The sequence below is a fragment of the Cryptomeria japonica genome, chromosome 1 (genome assembly GCF_030272615.1).
Source record: "Cryptomeria japonica chromosome 1, Sugi_1.0, whole genome shotgun sequence".
Taxonomy (NCBI): Eukaryota; Viridiplantae; Streptophyta; class Pinopsida; order Cupressales; family Cupressaceae; genus Cryptomeria; species Cryptomeria japonica.
In genome coordinates, this window is record NC_081405.1 from 462,196,452 (window position 1) to 462,209,922 (window position 13,471).

Below are 13,471 nucleotides of genomic sequence, written 5' to 3' on the forward strand. Positions count from 1 at the left end.
TGACATCAAGTTGTTCAAGCTCCAAATCTCAAACAACTATGCGACCCAAAACTGCTCGAATTGTTGTCATTTTCACAATTGATGAAAATATCTCATCAAAATCTATACCTTTCTATTGACCATAACCTTTCACAACCAGCCTGACGCGATAACGTTTCTTGCCTCCATCTTCCTCCTTCAATTTGTACACCCATTTGTTCTTCAATACATTCTTATTTGATGGAAGAGGTACCAAATCCCAAATTTGGTTTGTTAGTAATGAATCCATCTCTTCACGCATTGCATCCTGCCATTTATGACAATCAACATCTTTAATAGCAGCTTTAAAATTAGTTGGCTTTATTTGATCAAAGCAACAGCTCGGGCTCTGCCTCTTCATTGAATAATAACTCATAATCGGAGAACTTCACAGGAGGTCGACGTTGCTTGGTATACCTTCTCAATTGATTTTTCGATTGGGAATCACCTCACTGCAAGGTTTTTTGGGAACTCGATGCTAGTCCCCTATTGAGAGAGTTGTATTATGGGGTGTGAAGAATCTACACCCTGCGTCTTCTCCATTGTGGCTCATTGCATAAGTAAAGAGATGTGTTGGGAGAGAGGCGGTCGGGAGCTATGCTCCTCACGTGATGAGCCTTCCATTGCAACAGAAGACATAAAAGGCTTTTGGCCTTGGTGGGACTCCTTAGACCTGATGGTATGATGAAAGAATAAGTATCCAGTAGAATACTGAGAGTGGGGTGGGGGGATGAATCAGTATACTGAAAAATTGATACAAAGTTCCCAAATTCAAACTCAGTTAAACAAAGTAATCATATCTCATTCAAGATCAATATTCATAAATATACTTGACATCAACAGGTTTAATTGTTATGACAACTTTAATAGTAAACAACTTCAATCTTGTGAATATCAACAATGCTTAATCATAACTCACATATTCATCTCTTAATGCTTCTACTTAACATGCCTTATCAGAGATTAACCAAATCAACAAATAAGATCACAACCACAAAAGCATTCACCACTTGACACAAATGTTTATACATGGAAAACCCAAATAGGTAAAAACCATGGAGAGATGAGACTCACAAGGATAGTTATCTGAACTCTTTCGAAGTTCGCCCTGTTAGGAGCCAAAGTCTGTTAGAGCTTTACAATAAATCCTGTTAAGAACTAATTCCGGTTAGGAACCACTGGGTTAAGGGATTTACAAATATGCCTTGCCAGAAGCACATTACCCTGTTAGGAGTAACCTCACCGGAGGATTTAAGAATCCAAGCTAATGGATCACCTTGTTAGGGGATTTAATGAGTAACCAAGCTTGTTAGAGCTTACCCGGTTAAGGGATTTAACTTCTGCTGTAATTGTTAGAAAACAACAGTTTTGTTGATCTATCTGAATAGCACTACTTTTGCTTGATCAGATCCTTCTATAACCTTCAGTCTGCCTTCACTCAAAGTGTAGATCCATTCACTGGTTTGGCAATTATACGCTCAACGGGTTTTCTACCAACCTTGCCAACAACCTTAACAAACAACTTCATCGACCTTAAATAGAAATCAGTTAGGTCGGTAACACAACAAAAACCTAATTCTCATCACCGAGATTACAAACAAGTCGGTACAATCTTGACCGTTAGAAATCATGACAATCTCTTCACATTCTTCAAGACAATTTCAACCGCTCCATGATCACCACTCTATTGGACTTTGTAACTCATCACACATTGTGCATTAGATGCAATCCACTTTTCTCCTTCCCTAGACAAGAACAAACGCGCCAAAACAATTTGAATATCTCCTTAATCAAATGATCACACGTGTCTCCATCATTACCGCTTATTAGATAACAAACCATCAAACTTGGTCGGTTAGGCTTTAACAGCTGATAGGGTTTACCGGTTACAATACATAGAAAGGTTTAACCCTTTACACCGGTTCAACTCACAAACTTAACATACAGGTTTACAACATCTTCCACAAATCTCTTCTTACCGGTTACTAGCCAATATCAAAAACAACAATATCAGCAATAACATGAATACCATTTACCGGTTCAATTGACATCAATGACAACATATCATTAATGTAATCTTGATGCAAAATACCAACAAACTCAAAATGCCAACAATCTCCCACTTTGGCATTGATGGTAATACAAATATCAACGCCTCTGATTGTTGCTGAGATTGGTGAGATTGGTGAATACGAATCTGGTTTACATTACCAAATATTCACCTTGCTCTGTTTGTCTTCAGCCTACCGCTGGTTCACTTAATCAGACACATAATTCTTCTCCCTAATCACATAATTCTTCTCCCCCTTTGACAACATGCCAAAGTGAAAGTAAAACATGCAATTATGCTCTCACTGTGATGTTGATGCTCCCCCTATGGAATACATCCACTCCTTCATCAATCCATATAAGATTCTACAAGTGGTTCAGGGACTGATGCAATCAACATCATGCTTAACTAACTTCATGAAGAGGGACAACCCCCAATTGACTTCTAAGATACTCGAAAGTGGTTTTAGGCAGAGGTTTGGTAAAGATATCTGCAAGCTGCTCTTTGGTAGAAACATACTCCAAGATAACATCTTTACTTTGAACTTTTTCCCTCAAGAAGTGATATTTCAATTCAATGTGCTTAGTCCTTGTGTGCAAAACAAGATTTTTTGAAATGTTTATTGCACTTGTTTTATCACACAAAATCTTTATAGGTTCTGAGATTTCTATCTTCAAACCTTCCAAAATGTGCCTCATCCACATAGCTTGTGTGCAATTCATATAAGTTGCTGCATACTCAGCTTCAACAATAGATTGTGAAGTGCAACTCTGCTTTTTACTACTCCAAGAGACTAGCCTTCCTCCTAAAAAGAATGCTCCACCGGTAGTATTTTTCCAGTCATCAATGTTTCCTGCCCAATCAGCATCTGTGTATGCTTTCATATCAAAATTTCCACCATATGGATACCATAACCCATAGTCAACAGTACCTTTCAAATATCTAAAAATTCACTTAGTTGCCATCAGATGTGCCTCCTTTGGATTCTTCTGAAATCTAACAACAATACCAACTGCATGGGCAATATCTGGTCGACTGTGAACAACATAGTGTAGTTTGCCAATCATTGACTTGTATTCCTTTTCATCTACAGACTTAGATGCATCTTCCTTGGACAATTTACAACTTGTAACCATTGGGGTTCCAACTGGTTTACAGTCACTCATATCATGTAATGCCCCGCCAGGAACCCTAAAAGAAAACAACACAACTAGGCAACTAAAGGGTGAAATAATTTTTTTTTAAAGATTAAGTGCATTAATTATAACCATTGCACATCTAATAACACAGTGGAAGACTAACACATGATTTCCTAAGGGTTACTAACGAAGATTAATCGTAGATTATATTAACATCATGGTTAATCCAATTGTCCATTTAATTAGATAAAGTAAATGCTTAAGTTCAAAACTACACATACATCTAAATTCCATAATGAAAGAATCAAAGTATTCCAATGCATTCAATTTTTCATAAATCATTTATACATAAGATCAAAGAAATTGCATTAACATACATTCCACTGACATAATATTACAATATCCATAAATACATGGCTTCCAATGATACCACAGATTACAAAGTTACAATATCAAGGTTACATAAAAGTTTGATACAATGACCACAAGGTCTAAATTGAACAGTGATCACATACATGAGCTAGTACATGAACCACGAACCAAGAAACACTAGCGAAGCCTTTCCTCGCCTGAAGATACAATCCATAACATCCGACAGGAAGTGGCACTACCACCCGACCATGTGATCCCGAAATGGAACCACCCCACCATGCTAGGAGATAGTAGAAAATCCTCAAGCAAGCAAAGTAAGACAAGTACGAAAGACCTACAAGGCTCCGCAAACATCCATGTGACCCAACTCACAACACTAGTGACTCTAAGGAGAGAGTGTCATCGCATAGCTTGATGGTTACCATGGTAGGCCTCCTAGGTCCCGGCTCTCTGTCCTGGTAACCTCTCCCAGCTTTCGGCTCCAACTAAGTCTCATGTGGACCCTACCAATCCTTTCGTGAAGACAAGGTGGTAAGTTTGCCATTCCAGGCCTTCTCGTAGCATTATGAGCCCTATACTAGCACTACACCTATGCACGAGTTACATTATCTTAATTAATATTTATCTCACTCCCCCCCAATATATTATTAGGTTATCACTTTTTAATTGACTTTCGATGGGTTATCCTGTCATCCACTTCGGGCACGACCCCCGCTCGAAAACCACTCTCTCTCATAGGACACTAATAGGAAAGGTCTCTCTATGAGAACTCTATGGCGAAACAAACAACCATAACTAATCCTGACAAATCATAGGTGAATGATGCACAATCACTAGCCCAAGATTGACAATTTGGACAAAACACACAATGACTCACATCAATAAGGTTATACAACAACACCTGACCAAGGAGATATAATAACATAGAACACAATGGCAACTCAACTAGAATTGCAACGGAATTAAGCTTGACTGCAAACACCATTTACACAAGATTCTAATACAGGCAATCTTTTCTTAAAATAGTCAAAAACATAAATAACTTGCAATTAAAGATTTTCCAAAAAACAAGAAAATACAACTATATTAATACAAAGAAATCAATTTGTCATTTGTCTAATAAGGTTAAATAAATTCACATAAAAATTAACCCCCTAATTATATGTTCATGATTAATTTTACAAATAAACCCGATTAGATTTTATTAATAATCTAAATTAAATTCCAAATTAAAAATTATATATAATAATATAATATAATTACATAAATATATATATTCTACGAATATAATATTATATAATTATATCACATTAAAATATATAATAAAAAGAAGATTTAATTTTGAAATATCTTTCATTTCCAAAATAACATAATTAAAACCACAGAGAATACTATATACATATATAATTATAATAATAATAATAATATTATTATTATTATTTTTAATTTAATTTAATTTAATTTAAATTTTTTTTTTTTATACATACAATAACCTAAAAACCAATAAATTCCATTTCCAACCAAAATTTATTTCCAATCAAATTTATTAAAAGGGAAATTAATTAATACATAATTTCTCTAAAATAATATAATAAAATAATTTCCCTTAACTTTTAATAGCACAATAAATTTAATTAATGGCTAAATTTATTTCTAAAATAACTAAATAATTCCACAGAGATACACAAATATTAAAAAGGACTGCCATAGCCAAGTATCGAAACAAAAATCAAACAAGAAGAAATATTTTCTTTGGTAATCCCATTCCTCTCAGATCTTGGCAAAATTTTCCATAATAACTTTTCCAAATCTTCTCAAAATTTTAATCTAAAAACACCCAAAAAATAACTTCTTTCCATAAACCAAAAATTAACTTCAGGAATGGACTTTAGCTAAGAACAAAATTAATCAGAGAGGATATGACAAACATCTTAACACACACATCATTCATAAGATAGAAGAAATAGAAATATTTTCTTAAAACAACAATCAAAAGAAACCACCCAACCTGGTATAGCTTTCCTGGAAGAAATCTATAGAAGAGCCCTAATCTTTTCAACAAGCTTCCAAATAATTTTCTTCACCTAAATCCCTAACCTGTTTCTTGTGTATCCTAAAATAATGACCTATTCCCCTTTTTAAACTAAAATTCTAGGTTAAATATCTTTTTCCCCAAAAACCTGAATTTAGAATAAAAGCAATTTTATTTTATTTTCTAATTTTCTAACCAAGGATAAGTTAACATGCAATAATTAAAAATTATTTTTCTTTCTTTTTTCTTTTCTCATGTAAATTAATTAATTTTCTAAATAAAGAAAATAAAGCAATGCTATAACTTTAATGAATTCATTTATTCATTTATTTTATTTATTTAAAATTCTAGGAAATAATAAATGCAATTAATCTAATTTATTTTTCCACTAAAATTTAAATAAAATATATTTCTAATATCATGTAGCTTGCAACTTAATTTAATAATTCCTTTTAATTAACTAAATTTATAATCTCAATGCATTAAATACATAGTTCAAAAATACCAACTATGAGATAACTCCATAAAAGTAATTAATTAATTTAAAACCACTAAACACACAAACTGAGCAAACCTCAAGCAAATACTCATAAAAAGTTCAAACGACAATACACGAAGGCCGAACAAACTGATAGGAAGACCAACTGACAACACTCACACGAGTGTAACCGAGTAAAATAGGGTCAACTACTACCTCCTCGACTTCCATCGGAAAATATAAGGTACACTCAGACCTGTGAAGCCAGGTGGAGACGATACCCCGTACCTACTCGGTACTTGTACCTGCAATATCCTGCATCACCAAACCACACATGCATATATACAATATAGAAAATACGACATACACACCAATGAAGGAGAATCACGACGTTCCCTGTCTCACCGAAATGAGTGAAGGAAAATCGTCCCCTTACATCCAATACACTTGCAGACACACAACATATAATTCATAAAATGCCATAATTCACAAGTACTGAAATACTGCAATAAATTAATCATCACTTATCCAGATAAAGCATGAAATAATGTCATATAAGTCTGAATAACACATCATGGTAATGTATCCACTAAAAAACAAACAATAATAAACTATGAGTCTAATAAGTTCATACAAGGAAGGGTACTACATACCCAAATTCTTCAAAACCTCTTTCACATATTTGGGTTGAGTAATGAAAATACCATTCTTCATCTGCTGTATCTATAAGCTTATGAAATTTTTTATTTCCCCTACCAATGACATCTCAAATTCATTTTTCATTACATTTGCAAAACAATTATTCATGTCATCATTACCTCCAAATATAATGTCATCTACAAATACTTCACTGACCAGTATTTCATCTCCTTCGGACTTGAGATAAATGTTGTTGTCATCACTGGTTCTAGTAAAGCCTATCTTCATCAAATGAATATGAAGTCATTCATACCATGCTCTAGGTGCCTGCTTTAATCCATACAAGGCTTTATGCAATTTACATACCATGTCTTCCTTATCTGTCAATGTATAACCATCAGACTGCTCTATATAAACCTCTTCTTCCAGTATCCCATTCAAGAATGCAGACTTAACATCCATCTGGTATACCTTGAACTTTTTATGGGCTGCAAATGCAAGCAATGTTCTGACACCTTCCAGCCTTGCTATTGGTGCAAAAGTTTCTCCATAGTGTTCTCCTTCTTCTTGTGCATAACCTTTGCATACTAATCTTGCCTTATTCTGAACTACAACACCATCTTCATTTAACTTGTTTTTGAACACCCATTTAGTACCTATAACATTCTTGTTTACCGGTCGGGGTACCAGGGTCCAAGTGTTGTTCTTCTCAATTTGATCTAACTCCTCCATAGCTTTCACCCAATGATCATCACCAAATGCCTCTTTAGCACTTCTAGGCTCAAAGGTGCATATCATGCAAGAGTTCTCTCTTATTCTCCTTCTAGTTAGTACTCCAACATCCTTATCTCCAATTATCTATTCAGGACTGTGATTCAGTCTCACATACCTAGGAATAACATGATCATTCTCTTCAGGTTCAGCTTCATCATTGTCATCTTCCTCTGAATTTATTTGTTCTGATTGAACAAGTTCATCAGGATTTGCTTTACTGGTTTCTGATTTAACAGTTTTAGGTTCCAAAAGCAAAATGCAAGAATCTTCATCCTTCTTCTCATAATTGGTTCCTTCTACAATTTCAGGACATTCATCTACACGAACATCAACACTTTCAACAATTTTTTATGTCTGGTTGTTGAAGCATTTATAGGCCTTACTCTTGGTAGAATAGCCAAGAAATATGCCTTCATCACTCTTAGCTTCAAATTTGCTTATGTAATCACCTCTTTTAATAAAACATTTGCTACCAAATATTTTAAAATAGTTAACATCAGGTGATCTCCCATACCAGTACTCATATGGGGTCTTGACCTTACCTCTTTTTACTAGAACTCGGTTCATTGTGTACACAGTTGTACTTACAGCTTCTTTCCAAAATGTTTTTGATACACCACCTTGTATCAACATAGTCCTAGCAGCTTCAACCACTGACCAATGGTTTCTTTCTGCTATGGTGTCCTTGGTGCAGAAAGCTTCTGCTTGATACCATTATCATCACAACATTTAGTGAACTCTGCAAAAGTGAATTCACCGTCTTGATCTGTTCTTAGACATTTTATCTTTTTGCCACTCTCTTTCTCAGCTAAGGCTCTGAATGCCTTGAATTTACCAAAAGATTCATTTTTATCCTTCAAGAATGTGATCCGCATCATCCTTGAACAATCACCAGTGAAGATCATAAAGTATATGTCACCATGAATACTTCTTGTTCTTATTGGTCCACATAGATTTGTATGAACCAAATCTAACAAGTGCTTTGCTGAGAAGGACTTGCTCTTAAAAGTTGAAGAAGTCATCTTTCCTAGTTGACATTCTTTACAAAGAGCATTAACCGGTTTGTCTAGCTGAGGCAGACCTCTTACTATCTTAGACTTTCTTACTTTAATAATATTGTCAAAATCAATATGACAAAATCTCTTATGCCAAAGCCAGCTATCATCTATTTTTGCAATCAAACAGTTGCTAACTTTAAGATTGAGATGAAATAGTTTACCTCTGGTCTGTTTACTGGTTGTAATCAACTCTCCTTTGTTGTCAAAGATTTTGCATATATCATTTCTGAATTCCAGTGGGTATCCTCTATCATTAAGTTGTGCCACACTAAGAAGATTGTGCTTTAGGCCTTCAACCCAATAGACATCGTCAGCATTGCTTTTCCCATTAAGAGAAATAACTCTCTTACTTTTAATGATACAGGGTGAGTCATTGCCAAATCTGACAACACCGCCATCAAATTCCTTCAGGGAAATAAATTTACTCTGATCACCGGTCATGTGATGTGAACAACCACTATCAATGATCCAATCATCAGAGTTATCCATTTTGGATTCTAGTGCCTTCTGATCTGACATTTCTTCCTTAATTGCTACAAACACAATACCTTCACTAGCATCATCATCCGATTCCTCATCAATAACACTAGTGTCAATAGCTACAAGACAATCTCTCTTGTCTTTACCCTTGTATTTCTGAAATTTGTCTCTCTTGTATTCATTTTCACCATTAGGGCAATTTGCTGCTATATGACCAATCTTGTTGCAAGCAAAACATTTTAAAGGTAACTTACCTCTATATTTACCAGTACCTCTAGGCAGTCGTTTTGCCAACAATGCTTCAAGTTCTACTAAGCAGTCTTCATCTTAAGCATCTCTGCTAAGTCTAGATTCATAGTTATGGCTAGTATATCTACTTCTTCTCACATATGGGTTAGAGACAGAAGCTCTAAATGCAGATTTTGATTTCTGTACACTACCATCATAGCCACTTAGTTCAAAAGCAATAAGTTTGCCAATAATAGAGTCAAGAGTTACGTTTGTCTTATGATTGGATTTCAGCTCCTGAATAGCTGCAACTTAGATAGCATAGACTGGTAGAAGGGTTCTCAGTACCTTACTTATTACTGTGGCATCTTCCACTTTCCCTCCTGCACTCTTTATCTCACCAACTATCTCTTTAATCCTTTCACCATACTGCTGGATATTCTCACCTACAGACATTCTCATGTTGTCAAGCTTGCCTCTTAGACTCTCCTCTTTGGCAATCTTAACATGTTCATCACTGTTATAAATCTCTTCTAGTTTCTTCCATACTTCATATGCAGTTTCAAGACCATGAACATCTACATATTCAACATCAGACAGGGAACTGATAATAGCTTCTAGTGCCTGGTGATTTTCTTGTTGTTCTTTCTTCTGATCATCAATCAGAGGTCCAGTAGGTGTAGTATAGTTATTTTCTATATGCTCCCAATACTGACTACCAAGACTCTTAATGTAAATCTTCATTTTGTCACTCCATATTCTATAGTTATCTTTGTTGAACTTCGGACCTTCTTTCTTCATCATGATCTACAAGATCTTTTCCTCAAGCTGTTAGGCTTTTAGATTAAGAGGACCTGAGATGCTCTGATACCAATTGATGGTATGATGAAAGAATAAGTATCCAGTAGAATATTGAGAGGAGGGGGGGTGAATCAGTATACTGAAAAACTGATACAAAGTTCCCAAACTTAAACTCAGTTAAACAAAGTAATCATATCTCAGTCAAGATCAATATTCATAAGAATACTTGACATCAACCGGTTTAACTGTTATGACAACTTTAACAGTAAACAACTTCAATCTTGTGAATATCAACAATGCTTAAGCATAACTCAACATATTCATCTCTTAATGCTTCTACTTAACATGCCTTATTAGAGATTAACCAAATCAACAAATAAGATCACAACCATAAAAGAATTCACCACTTGACACAAATGTTTATAAGTGGAAAACCCAAATAGGTAAAAACCACGGTGAGATGAGACTCACAAGGATAGCTATTTGAATTGTTTCGAATTTCGCCCTGTTAGGAGCCAAAGCTTGTTAGAGCTTTACAATAAGTCCTGTTAAGAACTAATTCCGATTAGGAATCACCAGGTTAAGGGATTTACAAATATGCCTTGTTAGAAGCACAATACCCTATTAGGAGTAACCTCGCTAGAGGATTTAAGAATCCAAGCTAATGGATCACCTTGTTAGAGGATTTAATGAATAACCAAGCTTGTTAGAGCTTACCTGGTTAAGGGATTTAACTTCTGTTGTAATTGTTAGAAAACAACAGTTTTGTTGATCCATCTTAATAGAACTACTTTTGCTTGATCAGATCCTTCTATAACCTTCAGTCCGCCTTCACTCAAAGTGCAAATCCATTCACCGGTTTGGCAACTATACGCTCAATAGGTTTTCTACCAACCTTGCCAACAACCTTAACAAACAACTTCATTGACCTTAAATAGAAATCAGTTAGGTTGGTAACACAACAAAAACCTAATTCTCATCATCGAGATTACAAACAAGTCGATACAATCTTAACCATTAGAAATCATGACAATCTCTTCACATTCTTCAAGACAATTTCAATCGCTCCATGATCACCGCTCTATTGGACTTTGTAACTCATCACGCGTTGTGCATTAGATGCAATCCACTTTGCTCCTTCCCTAGACAAGAACAAACATGCCAAAACAATTTGAATATCTCATTAATCAAATGATCACACATGTCTCCATCATTACCACTTATTAGATAACAAACCATCAAACTTGGTCAGTTAGGGTTTAACAACTGATAGGGTTTACCGGTTACAATACATAGAAAGGTTTAACCCTTTACACCGGTTCAACTCAAAAACTTAACATACAGGTTTACAACGTCTTCCACAAATCTCTTCTTATCGGTTACTAGCCAATATCAAAAACAACAATATCAGCAATAACATGAATACCATTTACCGTTTCAATTGGCATCAATGACAACATATTATTAATGCAATCTTGATGCAAAATACCAACAAACTCAAAATGTCAACAAGACCAACTTAAAGCTTCAGTTTGTGAATGATTAGGTGAAGCATGGAACAGATGCATAGAGCCCAAGTCCCCTAGATTGCGACCTATTTGACTCTGTCGGTGAGAATCACGCTATAGATGAGCAAAGCTTGAAGACCGAAGCCCGAATTGAGGGGAAGAAGGCATCGTAGAAGTAGAGGTAGGATAGGTAGAGTCAAAATGAACCCATGAATATTTAGCAGCAACCGATGAAGAGGGTCCAAAGCGAAATGGTGAATCCAACTCTGTTCCCAGCATGGAGGGACCCTACGGAGAGCTAAAAGTCCCTGAGATGAGTTGTTGACATCAGGTATCAGCTTGAGAAGACTCTGGATTGAGTCGTGGATTCTCTATAAAATTTGTGTGCTAGGACAAGGTTCCTCTGAGATATGCCCCGTGCTATCAAATTAGACATTATGTTGAGTATTGTCTAATGACAAAACTTATCTCAAATGGAGATGGTGGAGAAATAAAAATAATTGAAGAAGCTCCCACTCGATTCGAATTCGGTAATGGCTGCAAAACTCCTGGTGAGAAAACATTCTCAAAAAGTGATAGAGGAACATACTCTGTAATTGGTTTATTTTGAATTTGTAAAGCTAGAAAGGATTTTTCATTGAACATCACATCATAGCTTTAGATAATCTTCTTAGCAATTGGATCCCACAACCAAAATCCATATTGATTTTCGCCCTACCCAACAAAAATGTAGTGTTTCGATTTAGGATCCAATTTATTTCACTTCTTCTTGGGAACAAGAGCGAACACTTCACAACCAAACACACGTAAATGACTATAGGAAATCCATTTTCCATCCACCTCTCCTTTGGAGTATCAAAATTGTAATTGAGATGAAGGTGCTCAATTAATCAAATAAACAACAATATCACATGCCTCATCCCAAAATTCTTTACCCATACCAGCATTAGAGAGCATACACCTAGCTCTCTCCAAAATTGTTCTATTCAACCTCTCAACTGTACCATTTTCTTGAGGTGTAAAAGGAATAATTTTTATTCTACGAATATCATTATCCGCACAAAAAATATCAAATTCTAATGAATAGAATTCACCACCATTATCTATTTGTAAACATGCAATATTGTGCCCAAACTGATTCTCGACTAAAGCTTTAAAAACTTTAAATTTACTAAACACTTTAGATTTCTAATTGAGCATATAAATTTAGAGCTTCCTAGTGCAATCATCAAGGAATGTGACTAAATAATTAGGTCATCCAAATAGAGGTTACCTCAATAGGTCCAAAGACATCTGAGTGAACAAACGCCAAGGTTGTGGTCTTCTTGTCACGACCGGTCTTCAAGAAGCTGACCCACTTTTGTTTATCATAGAGGCAATGTTTGCAAACTCCAAATCAATGAATTTCAGACCTGGAAGTTGTTTTATTTTAAGCATGACTTCAAGTCCATTTTTGCTCATATGTCCGAGCCTTTTATGCCACAACTCTGTTCCGTTGTCCTCAACCGTCAATGCATCTCCCACTTCGGTGTGACTTTCATACACATAAAGACTACCAACTTTTTTGTCCTTTGCAACCACTAAAGCTCCCTTAGTCACTTTCCAAGTATCCGAAGAGAAATTAACATTACATCCTTGTTCATATAGCTCGCTAACAAATACCAAATTTATTTTTAATTGTGGAACATGATGTACATCTTTTAATAGCCACTTATCTCAACCTCTTTGCTACAACAAAACATCACCTTTGCCAATGATATCACATGCTTTATTGTCCCCTAAGTAGACTCTTCCGAATTGACCTTCTTGGTAGTTTGTGAAGGTCTCCATGCAGGAAGTAGCATGGCCAACATCCACGAATTTGAAGTAGTGTCACTTTTGGAGAGGATTAAAA